The 11,581-nt window shown below is 38.5% G+C and overlaps 1 pseudogene; it reads left to right on the forward strand.

Moving 5' to 3' along the window:
* The first annotated feature begins 1,016 nt into the window (after positions 1 to 1,016).
* On the forward strand, positions 1,017 to 1,125 carry LOC136162266 (small nucleolar RNA SNORA1; annotated as a pseudogene).
* The last annotated feature ends 10,456 nt before the right edge of the window (positions 1,126 to 11,581 follow it).

The raw sequence follows: 11,581 nt of genomic DNA on the forward strand, positions 1-11,581 counted from the left end.
GTTTGATCCCTGGTTGGGGAAGATCTGGCATATTGCATGGCATGGCCAAAAAAGAAAAAAAAAAAAAAGCCAACATTTATTGTATACCCACATATAAAAATGACCAAGACTTGTTCCTCTGCCCTCAGCATATCGGTTACACACTCTTCTTTCTCCATGCAAAACTGTTTTTAGTTTGGGGTTTCTATCAAGAACTAGACTCAAAATCATGTTTATTATCCACGGCAATATATACAACTTTTATTTTTATTTTCTCCAACTTTCTCTACTTTGATGATATCTGTTCCCTCCCTTAAAAATGACCATGGCATGAGCCACATTATTTGAGACACAAAGTTCCATTAATGCCTTGCAGGATATGGTTTACCAAATGGTCCACCACTGCCCTAAAAGAATGCAATTGCATTACATGGGTAAATGATTTACTCCTGGGGAATATATCATTCTTCCTGATGCATCACAAGGTCAATTGTAGCCTTACTCCTGTCCCATTTTTCAGCATTAGATGCATTTAACAGTTGCATGGTTAATTATCTAAGACTCCATTTCAGCATGTATATTATCTCATCCATTTGGAAATGACTTTGAGTGCAGCTTACTCGGACTCAGTGCCCTATTACCCAGTGTACACATGAGGTCCTCGTCTACAACAATAGATGGTCCAACTAATACACTCACATTTGGCCAGCAAAGGATGGAGCCTTTGACAACTTCTGAAAGATCTGTGAAATTTTTCAGGAACAGGCTAGTGGATAACAAGTATGGATGCATGAGCCCTTTAAGTTCACATGCCTAGGACTCCCAACAGCTGGTACACAGACAGCCAACACCGCCATCCCAGTGGGATGTCTAATATTCAAAACTGAACTTCTAATTTCTCCCCCAGAAATGTACTTCTCCCAGTTTTCCCTTGCTTAGCTGAAGACAATCCATTGTTGGAGTTGCTCAGACCAAAAAACCTTAGCATCATTCCCAACTCTTCTCTGTCTCCTAACTCAGATCAAATCCTGAGGAAACACCACCTTCAAAATATATGCAAAATTAACACGGCTACATTGAGAACACAGGTTTTGCTTCCATCACTGTAATTTTATTGCGGTGGTGACAATGAGACCTATAACTTTTTTTTTTTTGCAAGGCAGGAGGCCTGGGTTTGATCCCTGGGTCAGGAAGATCCCCTGGAGAAGGGAATGGCTACCCACTCCTGTATTCTTGTCTGGGAAATCCATGGACGGAGGAGCCTGGAAGGTTACAGTCGATGCAGTCACAGTCAGCCACGACTGAGTGATTAACACTTTCTTTTCACCTTTCACGAGTAAAACTTGGATATAACAAGGCTTTTCAATATTAGAAAAGATGAAGGAATGAACAGCAATGTACTTGCTATATTTAACTCCTAGCATCTTAAAGTAAATTGCTTGAGGAAACTGGATCCCAAAGATTATGGGTAAAGAATTTTGAAGTGTGTCTGTATCCCATCAAAGAAGCCCAACTAAAAGAATTATGGAGTGACAGCTGTGGACTGAGCAAAACTACTTTTTGAAAGGGCTATGGGAAGCTTGGAATGCTGTAGTTCATGGGGTTGCAGAGTTGGAAACAATTTGGCAACTGAACAACAATAATCTTATTTTGAAGATCATGATTTTGGAGGAACTAAGGTGATTGGCAGTGGACAGAATCACAATATGCGAAATTCCTTAAAATCTTATTGACTCAAACAGTTTTTCCTAGCTTTTAGTTTTGCTGAGTTTTTGCTATAGTCTCCTTTGTTTCTCTTTCATTTATTTCTGCCCTAAGCCCACAGCAAACATTATCCTCAATGGTGAAAAATTGAAAGCATTTCCCCTAAAGTCAGGAACAAGACAAGGGTGCCCACTATCACCATAACTATTCAACATAGTTTTGGAAGTTTTAGCCACAGCAATCAGAGAAGAAAAAGGAATAAAAGGAATCCAGATTGGAAAAGAAGAAGAAAAACTCTCAATGTTTGCAGATGACGGAATCCTCTATATAGAAAACCCAAAAGACAATAGATGCAGAAAAAGCCTTTGACAAAATTCAACACCCATTTATGATTAAAACTCTCCAGAAAGCAGGAATAGAAGGAACATACCTCAACATAATAAAAAGCTATATATGACAAACCCACAGCAATCATTACCCTCAATGGTGAAAAATTGAAAGCACTTCCCCTGAAATCAGGAACAAGACAAGGGTGCCCACTCTCACAACTACTATTCAACATAGTTTTGGAAGTTTTGGCCACAGCAATCAGAGCAGAAAAAGAAGTAAAAGGAATCCAGATAGGAAAAGAAGTGAAACTCTCGCTGTTTGCAGATGACATGATCCTCTACATAGAAAACCCTAAAGACTCTACCAGAAAATTACTAGAGCTAATCAACGAATATAGTAAAGTTGCAGGATATAAAATTAACACACAGAAATCCCTTGCATTCCTATACACTAACAATGAGAAAACAGAAAGAGAAATTAAGGAAACAATACCATTCACCATTGCAACAAACAGAATAAAATACTTAGGAGTATATCTACCTAAAGAAACAAAAGACCTATACATAGAAAACTATAAAACACTGATGAAAGAAATCAAAGAGGACACAAACAGATGGAGAAACATACCGTGTTCATGGATTGGAAGAATCAATATTGTCAAAATGGCTATTCTACCCAAAGCAATCTATAGATTCAACGCAATCCCTATTAAACTACCAACGGTATTTTTCAGAGAACCAGAACAAATAATTTCACAGTTTGTAAGGAAATACAAAAAACCTCGAATAGCCAAAATAATCTTGAGAAAGAAGAATGGAACTGGAGGAATCAACCTGCCTGACTTCAGACTCTACTACAAAGCCACAGTCATCAAGACAGTATGGTACTGGCACAAGGACAGAAATATAGATCAATGGAACAGAATCGAAAGCCCACAGATAAATCCACGAACCTATGGACACCTTATCTTTGACAAAGGAGGCAAAGATATACAATGGAAAAAGACAACCTCTATAACAAGTGGTGCTGGGAAAACTGGTCAACCACTTGTAAAAGAATGAAACTAGAACGCTTTCTAACACCATACACAAAAATAAACTCAAAGTGGATTGAAGATATAAATGTAAGACCAGAAACTATAAAACTCCTAGAGGAAAACATAGGCAAAGCACTCTCCGACATAAATCACAGCAGGATCCTCTATGACCCACCTCACAGAATATTGGAAATAAAAGCAAAAATACACAAATGGGACCTAATGAAACTTAAAAGCTTTTGCACAACAAAGGAAACTATAAGCAAGGTGAAAAGACAGCCCTCAGATTGGGAGAAAATAATAGCAAACGAAGCAACAGACAAAGGATTAGTCTCAAAAATATACAAGTAGCTCATGCAGCTTGATTCCAAAAAAATAAATGACCCAATCAAAAAATGGGCCAAAGAACTAAACAGACATTTCTCCAAAGAAGACATACAGATGGCTAACAAACACGTGGAAAGATGCTCAACATCACTCATTATCAGAGAAATGCAAATCAAAACCACAATGAGGTACCATTACACGCCAGTCAGGATGGCTGCTATCCAAAAGTCTACAAGCAATAAACGCTGGAGAGCGTGTGGAGAAAAGGGAACCCTCTTACACTGTTGGTGGGAATGCAAACTAGTACAGCCACTATGGAAAACAGTGTGGAGATTTCTTAAAAAACTGGAAATAGAACTGCCATATGACCCAGCAATACCACTTTTGGGCATACACTCCGAGGAAACCAGATCTGAAAGAGACACATGAACCCCAATGTTCATCGCAGCACTGTTTATAATAGCCAGGACATGGAAGCAACCTAGATGTCCAACAGCAGACGAATGGATAAGGAAGCTGTGGTACATATACACCATGGAATATTACTCAGCCATTAAAAAGAATTCATTTGAATTAGTTCTAATGAGATGGATGAAACTGGAGCCCATTATACAGAGTGAAGTAAGCCAGAAAGATAAAGATCATTACAGTATACTAACACATATATATGGAATTTAGAAAGATGGTAATGAGAACCCTATATGCAAAACAGAAAAAGAGACACAGATGTACAGAACAGACTTTTGGACTCTGTGGGAGAAGGCGAGGGTGGGATGTTTCAAGAGAACAGCATCGAAACATATATATTATCTATGGTGAAACAGATCACCAGCCCAGGTGGGATGCATGAGACATGTGCTCAGGCCTGGTGCACTGGGAAGACCCAGAGGGATCAGGTAGAGATGGGGGGGGGGGGGGCGGGGATCGGGAATGGGAATACATGTAAATCCATGGCTGATTCATGTCAATGTATGACCAAAACCACTACAATATTGTAAAGTAATTAGCCTCCAACTAATAAAAATAAATGAAGAAAAAAAAAAAAAAGAAGAAAAAAGAAAAAGGAAAACCCTAAAGACACCACCAGAAAACTACTAGAGCTAATCAACAAATATAGTAAAGTTGCAGGGTATAAAATTAACACACAGAAATCCCTTGCATTCCTATACACTAACAATGAGAAAACAGAAAGAGAAATTGAGGAAACAATTCCATTCACCATAAATGAAAAGAATAAAATACTTGGGAATAAATCTACCCAAGGAAACGAAAGACCTATATATAGAAAATTGTAAAACACTGATGAAAGAAATTAAAGAGGACACAAATAGATGGAGAAATATACCATGTTCATGGATTGGAAGAATCAATATAGTGAAAATGAGTATACTATCCACAGCAATCTATAGATTTAATGCAATCTATGGATGCAATTCATGCAATTCAATGCTAGGGAGCAAGCTATCAATGGTACTTTTCACAGAACTAGAACAAATAATTTTTACAATTTGTAAGGAAATACAGAAATCCTCAAATAGCCAAAGCAATCTTGAGAAAGAAGAATGGAACTGGAGGAATCAACCTGCCTGACTTCAGGCTATACTACAAAGCTACAGTCATCAAAACAATATGGTACTGGCACAAGGACAGAAATATAGATCAATGGAACAAAATAGAAATTCCAGAGATAAATCCATGCACCTATGGACACCTTATGTTTGACAAAGGAGGCAAGAATATACAATGGAGAAAAGACAATCTCTTTAACAAGTGGTGCTGGGAAAATTGGCCAACCACTTGTAAAAGAATGAAACTAGAACACTTTCTAACACCATACACAAAAATAAACTCAAAGTGGATTGAAGATATAAATGTAAGACCAGAAACTATAAAACTCCTAGAGGAAAACACAGGCAAAACACTCTGATGTAAATCACAGCAGGATCCTCTATGACCCACCTCTCAGAATATTGGAAATAAAAGCAAAAATAAATAAATGGGACCTAATGAAACTTAAAAGTTTTTGCACAATGAAGAAAACTATAAGCAAGGTGAAAAGACAGCCTTCAGAATGGGAGAAAGTAATAGCAAACGAAGCAACTGACAAAGAACTAATCTCAATAATATACAAGCAGCTCATGTAGCTTGATTCCAAAAAAATAACAACCCAATCAAAAAATGGGCCAAAGAACTAAACAGACATTTCTCCAAAGAAGACATATAGATGGCTAACAAACACACGAAAAAATGCTCAACATCACTCATTGTCAGAGAAACACAAATCAAAACCACAATGAGGTACCATCTCATGCTGGTCAGAATGGCTGCTATCAAAAAGTCTATAAACAATAAATGCTGGAGAGGGTGTGGAGAAAAGGGAACCCTCTTACACTGTTGGTGGGAATGCAAGCTAGTACAGCCACTATGGAGAACAGTGTGGATATTCCTGAAAAAAAAATGGAACCAGAACTGCCATAGGACCCAGCAGTCCCACTGCTGGGCATACACACTGAGGAAACCAGAACTGAAAGATACACGTGTACCACAATGTTCATCACAGCACTGTTTACAATAGCTAGGACATGGAAGCAACCTAGATATCCATCAGCAGATGAATGGATAAGAAAGCTGTGGTACATATACACAATGGAATATTACTCAGCTAAAAGAATGCATTTGAATCAGTTCTAATGAGGTGGATGAAACTGGAGCCTATTATACAGAGTGAAGTAAGTCAGAAAGAAAAACACCAATACAGTATAACACAAATATATGGAATTGAGAAAGATGGTAACAAAGACCCTATATGCGAGACAGCAAAAGAGACACAGATGTAAAAAACAGACTTTTGGACTCTGTGGGAGAAGGCGAGGGTGGGATGATTGAGAGAATAGCATTGAAACATGTATATTACCATATGTGAAATAGATCACTCATCCAGGTTCAATGCATGAGACAGGGTGCTCAGGGCTGGTGCACTGGGATGACCCTGAGGGATGGGATGGGAAGGGAGGTGGGAGAGGGCTTCAGGATGGGGGACACATGTACAATTATGGCTGATTCATGTCAATGTATGGCAAAAACCACTACAATATTATAAAGTAATTAGACTCCAATTAAAATAAATTAATTAATTTACAAAAATATAAGTAAACCATTTTGCCTATATTACATACAATTTTTTAAAAAAATCTTTACACTTTGTGCAGAAAAAAAAAAAAGATAAATGAGAATCGGGTCACTCCTTACAACTGTCACTGCTACAAGCCTAGTCAAGTCATCATCATCTCTTGTCTGAATCTATCACGTCTGCCAGACTTCATCCTCTATCCCTCTCATGAGAGGCCAAAGTGGCTCATCGAAACTGTGTCAGCTCCTGAACTCTGCTCAGATTTCTCCAGTGACTGCTCTCCTCCCTGACCCCATCTCCTTCTGCTCCTGCCCTCATTCACTCTGTTCCAGCCACACTGGCCTCTCTGCACTTCCTCAACCAGCCAGGCATCCCATCCTTTGCATGGGGCTCCCTCTGCCAGTTATGCTTTTCCATATGACACAAGGGTAGTTTACACAGGTACTTCACTTTCCACCTTCAAGTGCCACCTTCTCAATGTGGCCTATCTCGACACTCCATTTAATACTGCACCCCTTCCTGCCAGCATCTCAGCACTTCTGAGCCCTCTTAATGACCACTCTACTTTTTCAAAGCACAAATCCCCTTCTTACATTCTATGCATTTACTTATGATGTTTATTGTCTACTGTCTGTCTCTTCCTAAACAGGAGGAATTTTCATCTCTGTTCATTGATGTGTCCCCATCTGCTTAAGGGCCACCCAAAATAAGCACAGTGGTGCATAATAAATGCCTACTAAATGGATGAATGACTAGCTGGGGACAGTCACTGTAATATATTTCCTATTTTTCCTCTAATCTATCAAAGGACAAAGCAGAAGCAAGCAGACACCACCCTAATAGGGAGATCCCATTAGCCTCTTCATTTTAATCCTAGCTGTTAATTGATTAACTTATACTGAAGGTTTTTCTGTTTTCTGGTGACACCTACAGCCATTGCATACCCTGTAGAAAATTCCCTTCAATGTGCTCTGTGTTTAAAATAAAATTGAGGTCTGGGGAAAAAAGGGAGGGGGACCACTTTCTGAAGTCTTCTCTCACTCCTCTAGATAAGCAAATAAAAACTCTGGGGATAGCTCTGGACTTTTCTATCTCATTCGTTTTTCATTACTTTTTTATTATTATTACTTTTTAGTAAGGCACAGGGATATCATTATTCTCTGTCACCCTAAGGGATTCCAATATTGATTTTGAGATTTTTTTTAGCCATTCTATAGAATGCATATCATTTATAAGGTTCTACTTACTTCTGTGGGCATGTCTACATTCTGAATGTTTTAGATTTTCCATATTATAATGTCTTATGAAATATGATAACATCCTTTTGATATTCCCATTGTTGTTCAGTTGCTAAGTCATGTCCAACTCCTTGCAACCCCATAGAAAGCAGCATGCCAGGCTTCCTTGTCCTTCACTATCTCCTGAAGTTTGTTCAAGCTCACATCCATGAAGTCAGCAATGCCATCTAACCATCTCAAGACTATATGATTTCTTTTTCCATATTTGATTTAATTCAAATGAAACAGGATTTTTTTTTTCACAATCATCCAAAGTTGAAAAAATATTGAAAAAATTAGTTGCTGAAGGCTATGTAACTATGTAAATATTCCCACCAAATATCCACAAATTCTATCCTTTCAAATTTCATACCATCATAGAACACTTAACTGTAGACTTTTTTTCTAGGATGGAATTTTTTAAATACATCTTTCTAAAATGTCATTCACCTTACAGTTAAATAAACTGGCTTATTTCGGGAAATGGCAGGAAGAAGGAAAAATACACAAGGATAAGAGGATCCCAAAACATAGAGCAATCTTCTCCTCTGATTCAAAGATTACAAATTCAAAAGATGTTAAGGACCAAAAAGGGTAATAAAACAAGTAAAATGGCCAGATAGTACACAGTAGGGAGCAGTGGGGACTGCAGCAAAGTGAATACTTCATTATCTTATCTATGGTGGAGGCATCTGCTACTAAGCTGCTCAGCCACAGGGGATGGTTGCCATGAGGAAACATGGTCAATGTTGCCAAATTTTGTATTTGTGTTTATATGATTTTTTTTTTTAAAGAATCCTCAACTCTGAATTTTTAGAAGAAATGTCATACTATGTGTGCCAATCACAACACACCTAGGGTATAAGACTAGAAATTGCTCTAAATTGGCACTGTCAAATGTTTAGTACCTAACAGAATTCACAGTGCTCTCCTACACCTTCCAGCTTTAAAAGGACAGCTCAATTATATTTCATGAATAGTAAAAGTCTGCCATTGCTGTTCTCTGGTTTGCAGCTCCCTGATCCCCAGTTGTTAGTGGGCTTTTGGCGGTGAGTGTTTCTATCATCCAGTGTAGACTTATCAGTCTTATATGTCAACACAGGCACTGCAGCAGGAGTCCCTGTGAAAGTAAACACATACTGCTATCATGGAGACTATCTATATGCTGCCTTTAAAGTCCCTGTGGTTATCACCCAAGAATCTTCTGAGAGTCTTTCCTCAAAAACACGTGACCATGTTTTTGACACAAGACCCTGGATCCCACACTGGGGCAACCTTTGGTAGACCACTGATTTTCATTCATTTCCATCCGAAGCTTCCTGGTTTTTCTCACTTCATAGCACATCTGTTACTAAGGAAACAAGTACCAAAGGTTAGGGCAGAACTGAATAAAACCCCAGATATCAGTATAAAAATCAATACATGCTCAAGCAAAAGTTACATCACCAACCAAGAATATTCATACCAGGTTTGGGACAAAGGAACAGTTGGTGTAAGTTGCATCCAGAAATCAAATAATTATTCTTAATTTTTTTCAAAAAGTTGAGTTTATTTATGCTATTATTTGAAAAGAAGAGAAGCAAAAGGTAAAGGAGAAAAGGAAAGATATACCTATCTGAATGCAGAGTTCCAAAAATCAGCAAGGAAAGATAAGACAGATGTCCTAAGTGATCAATGCAAAAAAATAGAGGAAAACAATAAAGTGGGAAAGCCTAAAGATCTCTTCAAGAAAATTAGAGATACCAAGGGATGCAAAGATGGGCACGATAAAGGACAGAAACTGTATGGAACTAAGAGAAGCAGAAGATATTAAAAAGAGGTGGCAAGAACACACAAAAGAACCATACATAACAAAAAAGATCTTAATGACCCAGACAACCATGATGGTGTGATCGCTCACCTAGAGCCAGACATCCTAGAGTGTGAAGTCAAGTGGGCGTTAGGAAGCATCACTATGAACAAAGCTAGTGGATGTGATGGAATTCCAGCTGAGCTATTTCAAATTCTAAAAGATGATGCTGTTAGAGTGCTGTGCTCAATATGCCAGCAAATTTGGAAAATTCAGCATTGACCACAGGACTGGAAAAAGTCAGTTTTCATCCCAATCCCAAAGAAAGGCAATGCTAAAGAATGTTCAAACTACCGCACAATTGCATTCATTCCACACACTAGCGAAGTAATGCTCAAAATTCTCCAACAGTACAGGAACTGAGAACTTCCAGATGTTCAAGCTGGATTTAGAAAAGGCAGAGGAACCAGAGATCCAATTGCTAACATCCGCTGGATCACAGAAAAGGCAAGAGAATTCCAGAAAATATCTACTTCTGCTTCATTGACTACACTGAACGCTTTGCCTCTGTGAATCAAAACAAACTGTGGAAAATTCTTAAAGAGATGGGAATACCAGATCACCTGTCCTGCCTCCTGAGAAATCTATATGCAGGTGAAGAAGCAATTTAGAACCAGACATGGAACAACGGACTGGTTCAAAATTGCGAAAGGAATGCATCAAGGCTGTATATTGTCACCCTGCTTATTTAATTTATATGCAGAGCACAGTGTGTGAAATGCTGAGGTGGATGAAGCAGAAGCTGGAATCAAGCTTGCCAGGAGAAATATCAGTAACCTCAGGTATGCAGATGACACCAACCTAATGGCAGAAAGTGAATAACTAAAGAACCTCCTGATGAAAGTGAAAGAGAAGAGTGAAAAAGCTGGCTTAAAACTCAACATTCAAAAAATGAAGATTATGGCATCTGGTCCCATCACTTCATGGCAAACAGATGGGGAAACAATGGAAACAGTGTCAGATTTTATTTTCTTGGGCTCCAAAATCACTGCAGGTGGTGACTGCAACTGTGAAATTAAAGGACACTTGCTTCTTGGAAGAAAAACTATGACCAACCTAGACAGCATATTAAAAAGCAGAGACATTATTTTGCCAACAAAAGTCCATCTTGTCAAAGCTATGGTTTTTCTAAAGTCATGTATGGATGTGAGATTAGGACCATAAAGAAAGCTGAGCACCAAAGAATTGATGCTTTTGAACTGTGGTGTTGGAGAAGACTCTTGAGAGGCCCTTCGACAGCAAGGAGATCAAACCAGTCAATCTTAAAGGAAATCAGTCCTGAATATTCACTGGAAGGACTGATGCTGAAGCTGAAGCTCCAGTACTTTGGCCACCTGATGCGAAGAACTGACTCACTGGAAAAGACCCTGATGCTGGGAAAGATTGAAGGTAAGAGGCGAAGGGGACGACAGAGGATGAGATGGTTGTATGGCATCACTGACTCAGTGGACATGAGTTTAAGCAAGTTCCAGGAGTTGGTGATGGACAGGGAAGACTGGCGTGCTGCAGTCCGTGGGGTCACAAAGAGTTGGACATGACTAACCGACTGAACTGAACTGACTGTTGGAAAGGTAACTTTTAGCTAACAGTTTGCTTCATTACTTTTCAGTATGTATAGAATGTTTACTTTATATCCATATCCAATATTAGAATCTGCCTCTAACTAGAAACAGAGAATTAATCTTTCCTTCCATGTGTCTTTCTTTTATCAAAAGTAGAAAATTTTTTAAAGTAAATAACTTAGATCACATTATTGCGAGGTTCCATTTCAGAATTTTAAATCATAGCATTACTCTTCTTCATTTGGACTCATTTTTTAGCCAAGGTAACATCCATTCATCCACAAACTCTATTAAAAATGAAGAACTTAAGTATGGATGCATAAAGCAAGGTGCTAGGGGACTCAAAGTTGAAGTAACCAGGTATCTTCCTTAGGAATTATCAGTGTA

The sequence above is a fragment of the Muntiacus reevesi genome, chromosome 2 (assembly GCF_963930625.1).
Source record: "Muntiacus reevesi chromosome 2, mMunRee1.1, whole genome shotgun sequence".
Lineage (NCBI taxonomy): Eukaryota > Metazoa > Chordata > Mammalia > Artiodactyla > Cervidae > Muntiacus > Muntiacus reevesi.